The following is a 20,177-nucleotide window of genomic DNA, read 5'->3' as shown; positions in this document are numbered from 1 at the left end:
CGGACGAATTTAGTCACAGGATGGAGGATAAACAATGTTGGGAATGGGTATAAGGGGGCACGGGAGACATATCCTGACCCCCTAGGTTTTCTATGGGTGGCTGAGGAGGCCCATATATGTAAAAAAAAAACACCTTTTTTTTTCAAATTTTCGCACGGTTAGCGCCGGGTCCACGCACCGGGTAGCGTTCCGGAAAGCGTAACAAGGGGAAAACCAAGGGAAATAGTAAAATAATATTTTAGAGTGCTTTGAGGTAGGGTAGCTCTGAATAGAGCTGTTGTGTTGTGTGGGTGATGTAAGTACCAGCATGTAGGTACCAATGAAGAGTCTAAAATTCAATGTACACCGTCTCCTCTGTAGATATTTTGTATGTTCTAATATGGGTAATTTAAATGTAAATCTGTGGAAAAGCACTTCATGCTTTAAAGCAATTGTATTTTTGAACTGATTATTCTTTCCTCTTAGTCCTCCTCTTTGTTTTTTTTTCCCCACACTCTTCTTCAGCATAATAGTTGATAAATTCGTACCCTCAAAACATTTATATACATACATTTTTTTATTAAATACATATAAAATATATTTTTCCTTTAAAAGAAGAATACATTTTACAGCTTTTGATATTTGCTATTAAAAAACCATTGAAATTCACTGAAAAACCATAGGTTATAGACCATATATAGTTAGGAATTAGCATTTACAAAACCTTGAAAATTCACTGAAAAAACCATAGTTTATAGACCATATATAGTTAGGAATTAGCATTTACAAAACCTTATTTTACTCACACAAAACCATTGAAATTCGCATATATAGTTAGTTGCACTAACTATATATCGCGCACCCGCAATCCACTGCTGATCATGTCACATATTACATCATTCATGACATGGTCAGTGACATCACTGATGACATCACTGATGACATCTCAAATGACATCACTGATGACAACATCCAGTGACTGTATGTTTCTGTAAAGTTAAAATATGTCTTACATATTGAAGAATGAGTGGATGTATAAGTGTCTGGATGAAGGATTTAGTAGGTGCATGACTGACTGTATGAGTGAGTGATTAAATGTGTCTCACTGAGTGCATGGGTTAGTGACTAAACTGTCTTAATTTGTGCATCATTATGTCTGTTGTTCTGTAAACTGCTGCATGTGTTGATCAGTAGCTATATGAGTAACTATATGGGTTATTGATTGGTTGCCCAAGTATTTGTATGGGAGACTGAGTGTGTGTGTGGGTGGCTGGGAGGTGTATGACTCTGTGCATAGATGTGTGAGCAGTTGATTCACTAGATGTATGGGTTCAAAAGTGCATGTGGAAACAGCTGTATGGGCGGTTGACTGTGTGCATGAGTGTATTGGTGAGTGAATGGATATCTCAGTGCTACATGTCAAAGTAAGTACATATGTAAAACACAGTACATGTGAGAGATGACATATATAAATAACTGTGCATAAGAGCCAGTGAATGTGTGAGTGGCTGTATGGATCATTGTGAACTTTAATCAGGGATTGTATAAGAGAGTAAATATGTGTTAGTATATGTTTGAATAAGTAAGGTGTGTATAACTGTATAGTTGAGGAAATGGAGGTGTGATTGATTGTTTGCATGACTGACTAGGTGTGTGAGTAACTCCATGGATGAGTGACAGTCTGTGAGTGTCTGTTTACACTGAGTGTATCTAAGGTTATATTAGAGTCTGAAGAGGTTCATCGTATTATCACATGAATGATGTCATCAGTGATGTGATCAGTAATGTCAAATGAGATGTCATCAGTGATGTCATCAGTGATGTCATTTGAGATGTCATCAGTGATGTCATCAGTGATGTCATTTGAGATGTCATCAGTAATGTCATCAGTGATGTCACTGACCATGTCATGAATGATGTAATATGTGACATGATCAGCAGTGGATTGCGGGTGCGCGATATATAGTTAGTGCAACTAACTATATATGCGAATTTCAATGGTTTTGTGTGAGTAAAATAAGGTTTTGTAAATGCTAATTCCTAACTATATATGGTCTATAACCTATGGTTTTTTTCAGTGAATATATATATATATATATATATATAAATATATGTATATTTAAGGCAGTCCAGCAAAAAGAGAAAAATGATCGAGGGTCATCAGGAGGAGTGGGGAGGGAAGAAAAACGGAACAAAGGTCAAACAAAATGGCGGGTCCAGGTCGTGGGTATAGATGTAGACCATCTCCAAAAATGGCGGGATGCACAAAAGTCCCCAAAGTCAAGACTGCAGTAGAGGAACCCAGAGAGTAGGATTCCGTTGAGTAGAGTCAGTGGGGATGCAGCAACAAAACCAAAGGTGAACGGAAGGTTGTAAGATGCGTGCACGGGCTCTGGACCACAGGGGTATCGGCGGCAACGATCCGCAAGAAGAAGGTCCGGGGAAGTGAGCATGGGAGTTAAGGAGTAGTCTTGGCGAAGAGGGAGTCAGCAGTGAGGTTGGGGGGGGAGGGGGCGGGTGCGCCTCCCAGGCTCAGAATGGTATGGAAAGCCCGGGATCGTCGTACCACAGGCAGCACCAAATGGATTTACCACCACTGCACCCCAATGCCAGCAGAGGACTCACGGGTCCCAGAGGTCCGATCAAGGTTGCTAACAATAAACATGGTGGCTCTGGAAGAGTTGCGCGAAATGGAGTGCTCGGTGCTTGGGCGTCTACTGCAGCGGGAGGAGCCTCGCTCTTGCCCGGCAGTGCTGCTGCTCGATTGCAACAGCATTTTGTTAGATTGCAACAGAAGTTGTTGGAGAGGGGGCACACAGGGGTTGAAGGGTTGAAAGACTGAAAGAAGGCCGGGCTCAGCTGTCCTCGCGCCTCCAGTCACGGACGATGGGGCTGTGTGCTCGTATTCTCGGTGGGGGCACTTCCGCGAGACGTCTGTGCCCCCGATTCGTGGCGGGACAGGCCGCCTCGATGAAGAGTGTTCTCTGGGGTCCTGGGGTGCGTGGGGGGCCTCCATCCGCTGCCAGTGCACCTCCAGCATGCTAACTACAGAAGTCCCCCCAATGCTGGTATATACTAACCTTAACAGTGACTCATTTCTTTAGCATGAGTTACAGTAAGTACTTAACCAAAAATGATAGTGTTCTACCTTGTTCTCAGCTCATGTTTCCGCAGCTCATCTACAGTACATCAGTTACTCAATACATTTACTTGCCCTCACTTCTTTTTTCCTCTTAAGCCCTCATCAAGTTAAGGGCTGAATTCTGATCACTATCGAAACAGGACTTTGCGGAATCGGAATTACAACTTGTGTGCTAATTATCACCCTATAACTATTTTCCACTGGTAGATTCCGGCAGGTCAAACCTCAGAAATTATGGTGGTAAAATATGAGAAATAAAGCAAAAACAATCTGTATTTGGTGTGTCCATATTTCCACATGATATGACTAATTTTCAAGATGAAAACTTTGAATAGGAAGTATTTACCATGTGTTGAACTCCCCATCCTGGGATAACGGTTTTGTGGTAAATAACCTCCGTTTTCACTAAACTTGCAATATGGGTCTAATTCTCAGTTTCTCCTGTTTTAACATGGGCCATTTAGATCCCACTTTGCCAAAATGGCCTGGCTTTAAAGCAGCCCAGGTCTAGCACGTTCTTCCATCATGGAATGTTCAACAACCGTATTGACTGTTATAGGGAAGCCCTTCCTCGTTTACCCTGAACCTGCACCAAGTTAAATCCAACCATGGTAATATTATGGAAAGCAGTAGTTCCAATGGCATGGTAAGCATTTGTACATCAAAGAAGCTACATCTGGAGCACAAAGTGCCAGGATAGTTCTGACACATGTTGAGGAACCGGAGCTACATAAAAAATAGAACGAATTTAATGTATTTGAAAATGTAAATATGTAGCTACATTTTAACTAATGCTTTGCATACAATGAGGATACTGATTTTAATTGTTTGCATTTTTAAATCTCTCACTCAAGAAACAATTGATTCAAGATAGTTTTTAAAAATGTCAACATGGAGGTCCTCCAGTCAATGTTGGCTTGCTAGGCACACCAAACATAACTCAAATGGAATCGCTCCTTTTGTAGATTATGCTGTACTCTAATTACAGCTCCCTGGCATTAACAACCTATGGAATCTCAAGGGGCGTAGCCTGCTACTAGCCATTCTCTTCATATAACCTACCATATTGAAAAAATCTTTTACGACCCCAGACTCCTAACCTAATCTTGTGCATGTGGCATTTACACATATTTTAAATTAATGGTATGTTCCACGTCAGATACCAACATCATGAACTGGTAATTTAGTCCCATAAAGAAATGAACATACATTGTGTAGCTTAGCATTGATACTCGAAAACAAAACTGCTCAGGGCATTACTAATTGCCAATCTAAGGCTACTCCCTAATTATTTCAAACAATACAATCAGAGGTGCACCACATTCAAAATATTTACAATGGTTATATGAAATAATTATCCAAGCATAGTTTTGAAAATCCGAAAGTAATCTTGATTTATGGGGGCGTGGCCATGCAAGATGGCCAACAGGACGTGCCTCTGAAAGGCTTCCAACTGATCATGCTTAATCTTTCACAATCCTGCTTTCTTGAACCCCAATACTTGCCCTGGGAAGGGATTACCCACAGCGTTGTGGCATACCTTGGTCGGAGGCTGCGGCAGAGCATAGGAGACATGAAGCCAGGACTGCACATGATGGACCTGGGGGATGACAAGTGGTATGCTGCAGCCTGCTGGGCTTTGCCTAGTAGGAGCCCTCCCCTGCCTCCAATGTGTCCGTTCCCCAGCTGGGGGAAATGCTGAGTGGCCGGGTCAGCTGCTCGCTCGACTGCGGCACCTCCAGGTACACCGAGTATGTGGCAAGGTCCAGGGAGGGGCCCTGTACCAGCTGAGTGCATGTAACGAGCTTCCACGGCTCGGCCTGTGCCGATGCTGCCCTTGGCCCGATCACAGGTCTGGGTGCAGTCGCCTGGCCTCTCTGCAGCAGGACTGTTGAGGGAAACTGCAGGAGTGACGTGCCTCGGAGATACTGCCTGATCGCGGCCGACTGCCATCTGGGAGCGGTCTGGCTGATGGTGTAGTGTGGCCCTGTTCAGCAGCACAAAAGTATTTGTGACACTGCAGCGGCACAGGATCATTTCATCAGCCTGTGGGTGGTGCTGCTGACTCTGCTTGTATACTAGCTATTGTGATTCTGCTAGGTGCTTGGGTGGTGCACAATGCCTTGTGATCCTGGACAGAGGACAGTGGAGGGAGCAGGTGTGGTCTGGGCCCTGCGGTTTTTCCCTGTGATCTCGTGTGGATTTGCGCTCTATGGCCCCTCATCCCCGGGACTGGATGAATACTTACATCGCTGGGACACCACAGCATTGTACTGTGAGCCGGTGGGGGGTCATGCTGCATTGTCCCCTTGCGGGAGGTGAGCTGTGGACTTGCCTGTTACTCCTTGCAGCCAGAGCATGGGAGAAACGTTTGCTCTCTGGGGCGCACAAGCAACAGAATACACAGACGGGGTCTCGCCAGGGAAACACTATGTATCACTATACAAGCCCGTCTCTACTTCGCAGAGCTCCATATGGGCAGGGACGAGCAGATTCAAGGGAGGTGCTGAACAGCAGGTGGGGGAGCCTACGACGGCGGAACTGTTGGAGGCTATACAGTGTTCCCACCAAGCTCTTGAGAATACAATTGAGACTGTGGCTCTGGAGGTCAATCTCCTTAGCACGACCTACGAAAGGTGTCTGATAAGGTACAGCTGGTGGAGGGCCCCATAAAGGAATTGCAGACAGAGTTGGCCTCCATGAGGAGACAGGTTGCTGAGGTCACGTCTAGGTCTGTAGTCCTAGAGGCGAGGGCGGAGGACACGGAGGGCCGTTCCCATCGCAACAATGTGGGCGTCCTGGGATTCCCAGAACGAGCAGAGGGAGCGCACCCTGAGCAGTTCATCAAGACATGGATCAAAACCACATTGATCCTCCATCGATTGTCTCCCATGTTCATTTTTTAATCGGCGCATCGTGCTTTGGTGGCTGTGCTGCTGCCTGGGGCCCCTATAGGCTCTCATTGTGCGCATACTGAGTTACAAAGACTGAGACAGTATCTTAAGGGCAGCCAAAGACACTGATAATGCCAAGTTCGAAAACCACAAGGTTTCTATATATGCAGATTGCATGAACAAAGTACAGGGAGCCCTTAAAAGAATCTTCAAAATCAAGGCCAAGTTGTGCTCCATGGGACATTGCTATATGTTATTACACTCAGCGCGCCTGCAGGTTCTCTCTGGGGGCAACTCCTATTTATTTGACTCACCTGATGAAGTTTGGTGCTGGCTGGATGTGTAGGATAAGGTGCCAGAGAACATACTGGCTCCTGGGGATCAGGGACACGCCGAATGCTACGGTCTAGGGGCTCCAATGGGAAGGAGGGCGTAGCTCTGGCGGCCGACTCTTCGAAGTCCGTAGAGATCAGTAACCGCCAGAGTGGAGATACAGGAGGGTGGTACCATGGCTCTGGCTCCCACTGGAGAGATCTTGGAGGAGGGAGGAGATGTGGTGCAGTGAGAAGATGATGATCAAGACACAGCCCCTGAAGAAATATGCTTAAAACTTCACATACAGTTGTCCGATTTGTTGTTTTCATATTTACAGGGGATTGCTGCCACTGTGTGTGGGTCTGACTTTTTGTTTTTCTCTCTCTCTCTCTGTCTTGTGTTCGCTAGTTGATGACTTCTGAAGGAGAGGTGGGAGGATGTGTGTCCACTGTATAAGCGGGGTTGCTGCTCCTAAAAAGGCATAAAATACACACACAAAAAACGGGGTTAAGCATGTCGTTTTGGCCTGCTACAAGAATTTCCTGGCTTAGTTCTTTATACTGCATGATCAGATTTATTGGGTTGCCTCCTCATAGCTGTGGTAGGTGAAACAGCATGCGGGGAAGATTAGGCTGTAGGTCCTCACAGCTTGGATTTGCAGTAGGTAGAAATGTTGTTGCACTGTATATCCGGTAAGGGGGGAAGTTTCATGCATCCCACAGTTGGGGATTTCTCATAATTGTTTATTGTTCAGTTATATGTTCTATTACAGTGCGAAATTTGACTGGCACTCCGGACCTTCTGTTGACCGCTCCGAGTGAAGAGGGAGGAGGCGAGCTGGAACATTCATTTAAAGTATGGTTGCCTGACTTAACAATTATCACATGGAATTTCCCGGGGCTCCGAGACTATGCCAAGCTCTATGGAGTCCATTCCTTCCTTAGACGCCATAAGATCCACATTGTATTGCTTACAGGAGACGCATCTAGGGAATGCGTAGGTGCCAAAAATGCCCCAAAAAATGGGGGGAGTCCGGTGGCCCCAGGGTTCCCCTTTCAGGTCACTTATAGCGAGGCAGATGTGAAAGGGCAATATGTAATAATCCAGGGGTTTCTAGAGGGGAGGGAGCTCACATTACTCAATCCATATGCCTCCAACATAGATGACGGGTTCTTTGAGGGAATGAGGGATCTCCTGTCGGATAGTATGGGATCCCTAATCATTTGTGCTGGAGATTTTAATTGTGTTTTGAATGGCGAGGAGACCACCATTCCCCTAGGGTAGGGACCAAACCATTGATGACATGCACTTTGACAAGTGCAGTGCAAAAAATGGGGCTGTGGGATTACGGGCGTCTTTTGCACCTGGATGGATACGAATATACATGTCACTCTTTAATGCATGTCACTTATAGTTGGCTGGACCGGTTTCTTGTGGGTGGCCTGGACCACTCCAAGATCTCTGCTGTGAAGTATAAGGACCGGTTTCTGTCTGATCAATCACCAGCTCTACTGGTGTTGGTCTGGAATGGGGGATCAGATGGTTGTAGAATGTGGCGTATTCCCTCTGACCTGCTGGAGGACCGCATGTGTAGGAAGGACCGGCAAACTGCTCTGAACAAATATCTTTATAACGATTGGGGTATGATGAACAACAGCGCTACTGAATGGGAGGCTGTAAAAGGCTGTTGTGCAGGATGCATGTATTGGTACTGTTTATGGGGTGTGTAGAAAACTTACAGCGAACCTAAAAAGTCAGGAGGACCAATTGGCCACTCTTCAGAAATAGGCGGCCTTTGTGGTTGGGGAATTTTACAAACTAGAGAGACAAATAAACACTGATAGTCCATGCCTTTGAGACCACCTCTGACTGCAATTGTAAACTTTCCATTGTTGGTAATGTAGGTTTTTGAATTTCACTTCCTGGTAAACAACTTGGATGTATGTATAGCTCTTGTTCTTTGGTACACAAATGTTACTGTTAAATTCGTTTTAAAATCATGTTTGTCACTATGTATTTTTTTCTGTCATCTTTTTAGTAGGAAAAAAATAATTTTTATTGTATGTTATTGTGTGTTTATAAATGTTATGTAGTTATCACATTTCAGCCCTGAAGAAGTCCATTTTCTTTTGGACAAAATGCGGTGGCTGGATTTTGCAATGTATTTAAGAAGCATCAATAAATGAATATCACTTATGGATTTACAAAACTCTGCTTGGATAATTGTTATTTCATATAACCATTGGAAATATTTTGAATGTGGTACACCTCTGATTGTATTGTTTGAAAGAATTGTTTCCCTATGATAGTTTAGCACCCTTTGGGCAGAGGGTGCTTACAGGGAGTGCACACTACTTGATACACATCTTTTAAGATAAAGGTTGGGTACATAAAGGTGTGGAGCTGCAAGTTTTTAAGGTCCACTGCCGCCATTCTTTTGTTTTTTACTCCCTGATTATATTAGAGTTATAATCCCCACAAATTCCCAACTGAGGCACATTTTATTTTTGTAGTACATCAAGGTAACTGTAGGGTTGTCACAAACATAGGGCAGGGTATGAAGGTGCATGACCAGCTGTTAGCCACTAGTTGTATTAGTTGTATTACAGCCTTTATGTGGTTTCACAGTCTGTTGTCAGTGATGACTTGTGGATATTTAACACTCTGTCCATAAATTCTTTCCTGAGACTACTCTGTCAGCCATACATAATCTAGGTAAACAACAGCTGTTGACAAGAATCAAAAGATAGGCCACACAACAGATTTCTTGCATATGATAATAATTACTGTGGACAAAGTCTCAAGGGACTCCATTGCCCTAGGGGAGTAAATGTCACTGGCTGTGTGAGATCTCCTTGGACAGTGGTCATCTGAAAATTTGTCTGCAGCACCATGTGTCACAATGAGTCATGATTAAGCACAGAGTGGGTGAGGATTGGCATTGTGTACATGATGGAATGTTACAAGTTTATGTGAAATAGATGAGCTTACTAATATAGATAAGAGGTGTAATGTTTTGAATTTTGGTTTCCACATACTACAAACCATCATGCCTACCCTCATGGTTTACATGGCCGTGCTGAGTGTCATACTGTACCTTTTACAATAGCCGTTACTAACATATGTTATAAGGGGGTAACAGGCAGTGATGGCAACTTGTTAGTCGTCTCTCTGTACATTTTAGGGACAACTAATTACCGAATTTTACAAACTACATACTGTTAATTAAATGTTGAACTTAATGTCAGTGTTGAAGACACAGTTGTCCATGGTGCAGACCTAGTGAGGCTAGGAATGTTAAAAGATTTAGTGGGCATGATCTGTTGTTTACCAACATTCTATCATGGCGGGTAGCATGATGATATAGTGACTTAATACATGGATCACTGAAATAATATTGAGGGACAAAATATCGACTTGCAAAAATATCGTGGACAAAATATCGACAGTTAAAATATCGAGTTTGTATCTACAAACAGGTAAGTACAAAAATATCGAGTACAAAATATCGTTTACAATAATATAGTTGTAAAAAATATCGACTTTATTAAAAACAGTGTTAAATTAAATTAATATTAAAATTTAATTACTAAAATATACTTAAAAATACTTACATTAACTTATAATAATTAAATAATAAATGAAAATAATAAAAAAAAATTACAATCTTATTTGTTAAAACATATATATATAGTAACATACTATAATTAAATAAGATACTGAAAACTGACCCTGAACCCTAAAAATACCCCTTCACCCAAAAACCCAAAACTGACCCTGAACCCTAAAAATACCCCTTTACCCAAAAACTGAAAACTGACCCTGAACCCTAAAAATACCCCTTTACCCAAAAACTGAAAACTGACCCTGAACCCTAAAATTACCCCTTTACCCAAAAACTGAAAACTGACCCTGAACCCTAAAAATACCCATTTACCCAAAAACTGAAAACTGACCCTGAACCCTAAAAATACCCCTTTACCCAAAAACTGAAAACTGACCCTGAACCCTAAAAATACCCCTTTACCCAAAAACTGAAAACTGACCCTGAACCCTAAAAATACCCCTTTACCCAAAAACTGAAAACTGACCCTGAACCCTAAAAATACTCCTTTACCCAAAAACTGAAAACTGACCCTGAACCCTAAAAATACCCCTTTACCCAAAAACTGAAAACTGACCCTGAACCCTAAAAATACTCCTTTACCCAAAATTAATTAATATTATTTAATTACCAATTAATTATTAATTAACAATAGCAATAAAGTAAATATATTAGCACATTAGCGGTAATTAATTTAATTTAATAATTAATATTATTTTTCCCAAATAATTAATTAACAATAACTAAAAATGATATATATAAATAAATTACTCTAATTAATGTAATTAACTAATTAATATTATTTAATTACCAATTAATTACTAATTATAAATATGTACAAAATTATATTAATTAATTAACTAATTAATATTAATTAATTACCAATTAATTATTAAATAAAATATTTACAAACATATATTAATTAATTAATTATTATTAAATTACTCCCCACCCTTATCCCCTATTAACCCAACATCCCGCTCCTAAACATTAACTACAATTTATATTACTATTAATACATTTTTAAAAAAAATTTAACCTTTTTTCTACATATTATTGAAATTTTTTACTTTGACTATTTATATATATTTTGTCGATATTTTTGTACTCAATATTTTTTTTAAATTATTTTAATCGATATTTTGACCAACGATATTTTTGTTATCGATATTTTATTATTATCGATATTTTTAACTCGATATTTTGTCCATTCGATATTTTGGAGTCGATATTTTGTCTGTGCACCTTAATACATACTCATTAAATCTCTGAATTGCATATGTGATGCACTCAGACAGATCTGAATTTGTTATGGTATGCATCTGTGTAAAGTGGTGTTTAGGAATCATAACATTAAACACATGTATGTATAGGTAGGGAAATATATATTGTATCTATGTGTGCTGCTACTCATGTGGCAGTGTGGCTATATTTCTTTTATACATACAGTGTACCTGTGTAATGACCAGGATTGTATCTGCTCAGAAAAGGACTCCTTCATGCGCCCAACTAAAAAGTAGGAGATTGATTGCATTTGTGTGTTTGGTGCTGAAAGCATCACACATACTAATAAAGGCATATGTGCATTTATTATTACATGTAGGGGTGGGCAGAATATTCAATTCCACCCATGAAATTGGTGGAATTTTGATGACTCTGCGTTACTTTGATAGCACAGAGTTCCAGCCAAATTCCGCCAATTGCAGTGTGGAAGACTTCGTTTTTGCATGCAGCTCCAGAACGGTAAGTTGGCGAGTGTGAATGAGATTTGGCGTCCCCAAGTGCAATTTCCCATCGCTTGGAGGACATCCAATGAGATTTTTCTCATGAGGGTGGGCGCAGGCGGTCGCGACCATTCGTGGTCATAACGCTGACACTCAAGTAGAAAATCTACTCAAGCTGCAGCAAAATCAACTTGAGTAGCTGAGCCCTCTAGTGCACTGTGTTGTGCCATTCAGGCTGATTTATCAGCTCGGGACACGCTACTAGTGTTAAATCTCAGCACGAGCAGCACAACTTGGCTATTTCTGCCTGTTGGCGGAACTCAGCAGAATCTTAGAGTTTTTATGTAACTCTGCTGAGTTCCTGGAAGTCCAATTACACAAGTTCCGCCCACCCCTATTTATAAGTAACTGTCATATAGACTCTTCCAGGAGGCCTGAAAAATAATTGACAAGGAGTAAATGGCACTGTTTGAGATGTAAATGGTGAATTACTCATACTTTATGCAATTTCCTGTATATCACTTCCTGTGTTATTGTCATTGATCTCTGGCCTAATTGTGGAGTTGGTGTCCCATGTGCAGTGATCCTGCTCTACACTACGGGGGGAGGATCTGCACTTGGGCTGCGGTTCCATACTCAAGTCACATTCTGTGCTATCCCCCGCTCAGAGCAACATCCTAAGCTATCCTGCCGCTCTGTACATCTATCCTGCCCCAAACATGGGTTAGGAGCATGATGACAATGCAACCCCCTTCAGTGAGCCTGAGTTGAACATCCATACTGCTTAATAAGTACCTTCAGCTTTATGGGGGCCCAGCTAGCCAGTTGAGTAATGCAGCACATATGCAAATCTAGTGTGATATTGCTACGCGATGCAGTGCAGTGGATGTGTACCAACTGTTGGGAAATATCATTATTATTATTATTATTATTATTATTATTATTATTATTATTAAGATTGTAGAGCACCTGGTTACTCCAATGGATTGACCCCGCTCTAGGACACATAAGCCACAGCAACTAGCCCGGAACCCCCCTACCCCTAAGCCACCTGGCCCTAGGTTACCAGAAGGCCAGCTATCGCCCCCAGGGAGAGATAGAAAGAGACAGGTTTTCATTTTTTTCTGAAACATTTCTCAGAGGGACAGGTCCTCAGTTTCGCAGGTAAGTCATTCCAGGCCTTACCCATGAGAAAGCTAAAGGAACTACCTCCAAACTGTACCATACGAATCTTAGGCACGGTCAACTTCGCCGTGCCCAGCGACCTCAAATTCCGAGCAGGCCTATAGGCTGTAAGCAGGGGGCGCTGATATCTTGGTCCTTTCTCGTTGAGGATCCTATAGCAAAAACACAAGGCCTTAAAGGTGACTTTAGCCTGTATAAGGAGCCAGTGCAATTCCCTCAAGGCAGACCCCACTGATGTCCGCCTAGGGATATTCAGTATCAGCCGGGCCTCCATCATTATGTGCTGCATGTGCTGGGAGGACCTGCAAGGCTTGGCCATCATCAAGGCCCAGGACATCATGGGTGTGTCCTCCCAACCTCATTGACAATGGCCCCACACAAGGCCACTGTACACAAGTGTCTTGAAGACAGCCTGGCCGACCCTCCAAGTTCAGCTGGAGGACTTTGAGCAGCATAGATCTGGTAAGCGCATGAACTGCATTATGTGTCTTGAAGTATGATGTAAGTGGTCAGAGAGATGTACTATCATGTGTTATTTGTCATTTTTCACCTTATCTGAGTAATGGCTACAATAATTATAAGGTGAATGCATCAATGAAGCTATTTGAATGCTGTTTTCTGAAGGAATTCTGGGGTAGTTTTCAGAACACAAATGGGTAGATTTTCATTACAATTGCATTTTTTAAAATAAAATTAGGGGTGGGTGGAAAGTTTCGTTCCACCAGCAGAATTGTCAGAATTTTGGTCACTCTGTGTTGCTCTTTAACGTAGAGATCCAGCCAAATTCTGTCAATCCCCCCATGGCAGAATTGTTCTCCAACGAGGCTTCAGAAAATCGTGAGCAAGATTTGGCATCCCCTAACGTGATTCGGTAATGTGGGCAGTTGCGGGCAGTTGCGAGCAGTCACGGTAAGATTTGGTGTAGATGGAGTAGATTTTCTAATTGAGAGGCAGCAAGTTAACTCAAATGGCTGCATGCTCTTGCGCAACGCATGGTGCTATTAGTGCTGATTTTTCTGCGCTTTTTGTGCTACCGGCACGAAATTGCAGAGTGAGCAATGCATATTTATATCATTAACTATGAAGAATCTTGCAGAGTTTTTTTGTAACTTGACAGAATTCCACGGAGTGAAACTTTGTGAGGTCCGCACACCCCTAGATAAAATGCACTTGCATAATCATGACTAGTCACTAACCACCTTATAACTGTTGTATGCTATGATGAATGAATGGTTTTGACAAAGGCCATTGTTGGTATCTTAGTATTTGTGTGATGTATGTTGTTTCAAGCATCCTTTTTGTGTATGTCATAACTACTAATATTTGTTGTAAAATAAAGTAAAGGCGGACATGGTGTCACTTGTCTCATTCAAAATGAGACATATATCTCCAATGTGCTATAAGTGCACACATGTTCCCAACAGAGGCATGTATGTCATTTCTAATTTACATGTGGTTGTATTGAGTATGCACATATGATTTGCAGTATCCAGCATGAATGTAGCTGTCTTATAATGTAAAATGTGGCTCTTGCCATGTACTGTGTCTGATTTTTCCAAGGAATATACAAAAAAGTTGGATCTCATCTTTGCAAAGGTTATCTCCAAGGCCCTGTTTGCGTAGGTACAAAACAATTAGCATGTATGGTGTGTTTTGCATGATACACAACGGACGACATTTGATAGTAAGTGTAGAGTAGACTGTTGAGACTGTGCATTTGGGGCTGAGAACTCAACACATAAAAGGATAAACCTGGATCCACTTTTAGGTTTGGACTACTCCATCCTGACTGTGTACTATCTGCACTTGTAAAATAACATTGGAAGATTTCTATGTGAAAATATTTTAAAAAAAAACAGAAGGTGAGGTAGGTAACTACTGAAAATCATACTGACCAAATTTGAGTCCTTTAGAAAAAAAAAAATTTCTTTACATTGAAGAGGCATCACACCTACTTTTCTACTTTTTACTTCAAATCCTATAGTATTGGTTAGTGAGATCAAGAAACTTCAATGTCAGAACTTGGTTTATGTTGTCTCTACCTTTATTAGAAATTGTACAGCACTTACATAATTGTTCTTTTACATTTGCAGTGGGCCAGGCTGGCCAAGGGCCATCTGGACAGGAATAGGTGCAGACCAGGACATCCTCGGCGGGCACGTCCTCTGGATACCCCCTGCAAGGAGTAGGAGAAGAGAGACCAAGCAGGGGTAGTGCGCCCACCTGGACATTACCATCTACTTCAAAAGCTCGGGTGGAGGTTGAAGAGTCTAACAGGAGGAACATTAGGAGGAACACCGCAAGCCAGAGGGATGACGAATGTGGGTCTCCCCCTGGCCCAAGAGATGGAGGTGATTGGGAAACAATGGTTTACAACACTGTATGGCACACTTACCTGATGGACGGATGGTAGTGGATCTGACTGCTGCAGCCAGAAGGTTTCCAGCTTCCCTGGATGACAACTCCTGACAGTAGCTGTAATGAAACAAGCATATCATGTTACAATACAAAGGAAGATGTATATTATTTTACATGTATGTGTCATTAGAATACCCTTTAAACACAGTTAGTGCTACTCCTCTTCAGATGAGACAATATGAGCAATTAGGAACATACTTTATTATTTACATTTAAATGTTGAGTGATACTTTCAATAGCCAACATTTGATAAAGTAATATACTCTTAAGAACCATATCAGAGCAAATGGAGTAGAGTGAAATTGACAACAGGGATTATTTGACACACACCACATACTGCTGACATGCATTCAGTATATTGAACTATGAGTGTTATATAAAGTTAAATGTAAGTAAACAGTTTATGCAGGTGGTAATGGTTGATCTGCCCCATGACATTGACTTCCTGCAAGTGCAGGCACCCCTGCTCTAGTGGGTGGATTTACTCTGGCTGTATGTGGAAATTAAAAGAAGTTAACAGACAGTTACAACAAATGATGATTGTGTACATCTTTGAACATAGCTACTTTTAAATACATTTACAATGCACATGCACAGTTTTATATGCCAGTTAAGAAACTTAATTGAAATCATCAGAGGAAATGGTACTCTGTTTCTGAAGAAGAAATTCGAAGCAGAAATTTGCAATACTTAGGATTCTGGGACTTGTAGTGTGATAGACAAAATGAAACACATGAGAGTAGAAACCACCATGAATACTTGACACACTTTATAGGCAAAGATGTCGGGAGACTGACTGCGGCCATTCCCACCATCTCCCTCGATGGATCTACAACTCAGTGAGCAACTGCACAGCCTGGGGGTGAACCCTATGGATGGTTCAGAGTGCAGCTGGTGGCAGGAAGTGCTGGAGGTCTCGCTACGGCTCATCGCTACTTCGCTTGTGTGCTACCTGAGTCTGCCTGAGCCGATTTTTCAGCCGCCGCGGTCACAAAGGAACACATCCAGCCTCTGGATGGAATATAGAGGCGGGAAAGCCACTTGAGGACAGATTACTGCAGGTTCTGGCAACAGTCGAGTGAATGCAGGCAGCAGCCAGCTGCCAGCTGCCAGAGAGCAGCGAATCCATACCCAACTCAAGACAGAACAGCAGCGGCAGCAAAACAAAGCGGGAAACCAGAGCGAAGAAACCAGCTGTCACCAGACCTATTTCACAGGTAGAAGAGGGACCTGCACAACCTGATGTTGCCTCAATGTTTGCAAGTATGGCAGGGGAAATAAAGAAAATAATTTTACCACATGAGGAAGGGGGGTTAATAACATAATAGAAGAGGCTGGGAGAACAACAAGGATGGGAAGGGGGAGGAAGAAGGGAGCCCTATGACTGGTGCAAATGAGGTTCTAATCCCCCCAGACACTGCAATGGATATATTTCTAGAAAAGGAAGCAAGATGTGAAGATCTGATCCAGTCAACGCCTAAGGCGCAGGGGACATACACTAAGGAAAATGACCAGGGGGAGAAAGTTGTGAGGGAGAAAAACTGGGCGATGCCCATAGGCTCAGGCTTGTCCAGAAGTACACATATGCAGGCATGCGCTCTTTCACCGGAGCTGCTTGGAGAGATATTTTACTCGCTGACGGATGAGTCCGAGGTATCTGACCAAGAGGACACTCTATCAAGTGGTGAGGCTCTATCTGATGATAGTACGAGCACCTCAACCGAAGATAAACAGTAAACACAAAGAAAAAAAACAGCAACTAAAAATAAAAATAAAAAGGAAAGATTAAAAAAAGCCCCAGCAAACAACTTCAGCGGGACTACTCAGATACGCATATATGGCCCCAGAAGGAGGTAGGGACCGGGTCAGTAATGAATGACGAGCCCTCCCTGACAACTGTCTTAACGTCAATTAAACAGGTACAAGGACAAAACAGGAATGAAGGATGTAAAGCGAGGGTTGCCGCAAAAGAAAGTCCAAACAGGGGTCCGCAAGTTAAATAAAACCTGTGTGGAAATAGTGAAACGCCTAGCCACTGTGGAGACAGGGACAGAAGCACTGGAAGTAGAGGTAGAATCTCTGAAACCGCAAGGTACGGGACAAAGTGCAGCAATGATAGACTTTATGACAACATTTGTAGACCATGAGAATCATGAGGGAAGAAATAATCTGTGCTTCCTAGGGATTCCAGAAGGCCTAGAAGGCAATAACCCTAAAAGCTATATGATGAATCTGTTAAAAAGTGCATGGAGAAGGTTGTGAATAAGCAACTTATGAAATTTATTGAAGAGAACTCCCGTCTTCACCCAACCCAGTCAGGATTCAGAGCAGGATATTCAACTGAATCTGCGGCCCTCTTTTCCATAGAACGCCTGAGACAACTGGTTGATGGAGGGCAGACAGCAGCGTTGGTACTTTTAGACCTTAGTGCAGCATTTGACACCGTGCTGCACCCCACGCTGCTGTCACGCCTCTCCGATATGGGAATAGAGGGTCCAGCCCTGGAGTGGATGAAATCCTTTCTGGAAAATAGGAATTTTCAGGTGCATTGCCCTCCTTACAAATCATCTCTTTGTAAGTTGAGGCATGGAGTTCCACAAGGCTCAAGTTTGAGCCCCACGCTGTTCAATATTTATATGGAGCCTTTGGCACATATTGTGGAATCCTATGGTGTTGATATCGTCACATACGCTGACGATACCCAATTAATAATCCAACTTGCCAACAACCAGCCTGAGGAAGCCGCTAACTTTTCCAATTGTATGCGTGCTGTGGCAGGATGGATGAATAGCAACTGCCTCCGCCTAAATGGCGATAAAACGGAGTTGTTGGTGGTCGGTAAGTCCCCCTCCACCTGGTCGCAGGACTGGTGGCCAACGGAATTGGGGCCAATCCCCCGCCCAGCAGAGGTTGTCAAAAATTTGGGAATTATGATCGATGCGGAGCTTTCCTTCAAGCAACAGATTAATAAAATCACTGGAAAAGGCTTCGGAATATTGAAAACTCTCCGCAAAGTTCTCGATTTGCTCCCCTTCGGTGCCAGGAAGAAACTCATCCACGCCCTGGTCACGCCACATTTGGATTATGGTAATGCCCTTCTTCTTGGCCTGAGCAAAAAAGGCATTCAACAGCTACAGGGTGTCCAAAATGCCGCGGCCCGCTTGGTACTTAATCTTCCACGCAGGGCATCCGGCAAGACAGCATTGCGTAAACTTCATTGGCTCCCTATTGTGGAGCGCATTAAGTTTAAGGCACTATGTATGGCTCATCGTATTGCCCAGGGAAAAGGCCCCAACTATCTGCAAAGACTCCTCACTATCCATCGCCCCACCCGAAATCTCAGATCCGCCGGAGTGATGTTATTCCAACTTCCCCGTGTTCACAAGACCAGAATGGGAGGTAGCTCTTTCCGTTTCTTGGCGTGCAAACACTGGAATAGCCTCCCCCTAAACCTTCGTATGGAGCCCTCCGAAACAAGATTCAGACAATATTTAAAAACTTATCTCTTCCCCAAATAAATAGTACTCTGGTACTTTCTGTCTCATCTGGGAGTAGTAGCATTTCAGCGCGGGGACACACCGTCATAGGTGTAACCAGGCGCTTTAAAAATGGCTTTATTATTATTATTATTATTCCATGAGCAAACAAACTGGGAATGGGATACAGAAATACAGAGCACCCACCGTTTTCCCCTATTCATGAAAAAACATCGCCACGGTTCAAGCGAAAAACCTAGAGCAATGCTGGTCTTTTTCAGATACTTTTTACTGAGGTAATTAGTATTCTAGAAGGCCCATCCTAATTCTCCAAAACCCAGCAATTTTGTCTCATTCTTTGTAAGACTGGATTTTGCGCATGCTACAGTTCAAAGCCAGTAACACTTAAGGCAACTGTTCTCCCATTCCAAAAGCTCAGGCTGAGGTCTTCCTCCATAATCTGAACATATTTAAAATTATGTTTAGAGGATCAACACAAACTTTTACATCCAAGATGCAAGCATAGGAATACCTGGAAGAAATCAAGAGAAAAGAAGAAGGGAATGACGCTCCATATAAAAGGTTGGCATGCCTTAATCTTTGATTAGATTGGTATTAAAAAGAGCTGAGCAGTCAGAAAAAGAACTTAGGGTGCTCGATTATGTCCAGGGGGATTGGGATTGGGGCAGAGAGTCAGTCTGCACTGAGATAGGAATAATCACAGCCTGTGTGGACCTGCCACACAAAATTGACCATGCATTGCCATGTGGACACATACACTTGCGATGTGCATCAGACAGGCAGATTGAAGTTCATCCCTCCAATTCTATGCACTCATTGTGTTTTGTGACACGTCCTTTATACCACCATGCCATTATAGCAATTGCTGCTCTGTCATCCTATCTAACATGTCACCAATATACAGTCACAAATTGATATGTAGGTTCTATGTTCACTTGGGACACTATGTACTTGATTTCTGAACAAATGTGGAGACTCATATAAACGTTTGAATTTACAAGTATCTCGCAGTATATGGTGTTATCTCTCTCAGACATCCACTTTGCCCTTGTTTATTGCCATTGGGCTTCATATGATTGTTTATAAGATGCATTTGTCCACATGAACCACTGTTTCTGCTTTCACAAAATAAAAAGATGGCACTTTGCTCTTTGAAAACTGAACTTGTACATTGTGTACATATGAAGCACAGTACATTGACTTCACAAACGCCTTGTATTGTCTGTGTGTTGTACTTGTATCATTAGGCAAAGTAGGAATGCCCTAATGTTGGACATATGTAAGCCATGTTGCAGTGTTTTCAGATAATACCAGGTACATCAAGTACCAGGTGCACAGAGTGCAGACAAGATACAAGACCGGCCTAGCTTGCTACATGGTGCAAGGGTGCCTGGCATTGATGGCTATGTTAACAGTCCA

This window comes from Lissotriton vulgaris, chromosome 6, assembly GCF_964263255.1.
Source record: "Lissotriton vulgaris chromosome 6, aLisVul1.2, whole genome shotgun sequence".
NCBI classification, from domain to species: Eukaryota; Metazoa; Chordata; class Amphibia; order Caudata; family Salamandridae; genus Lissotriton; species Lissotriton vulgaris.
Note: the sequence above shows the minus strand (reverse complement) of the source record.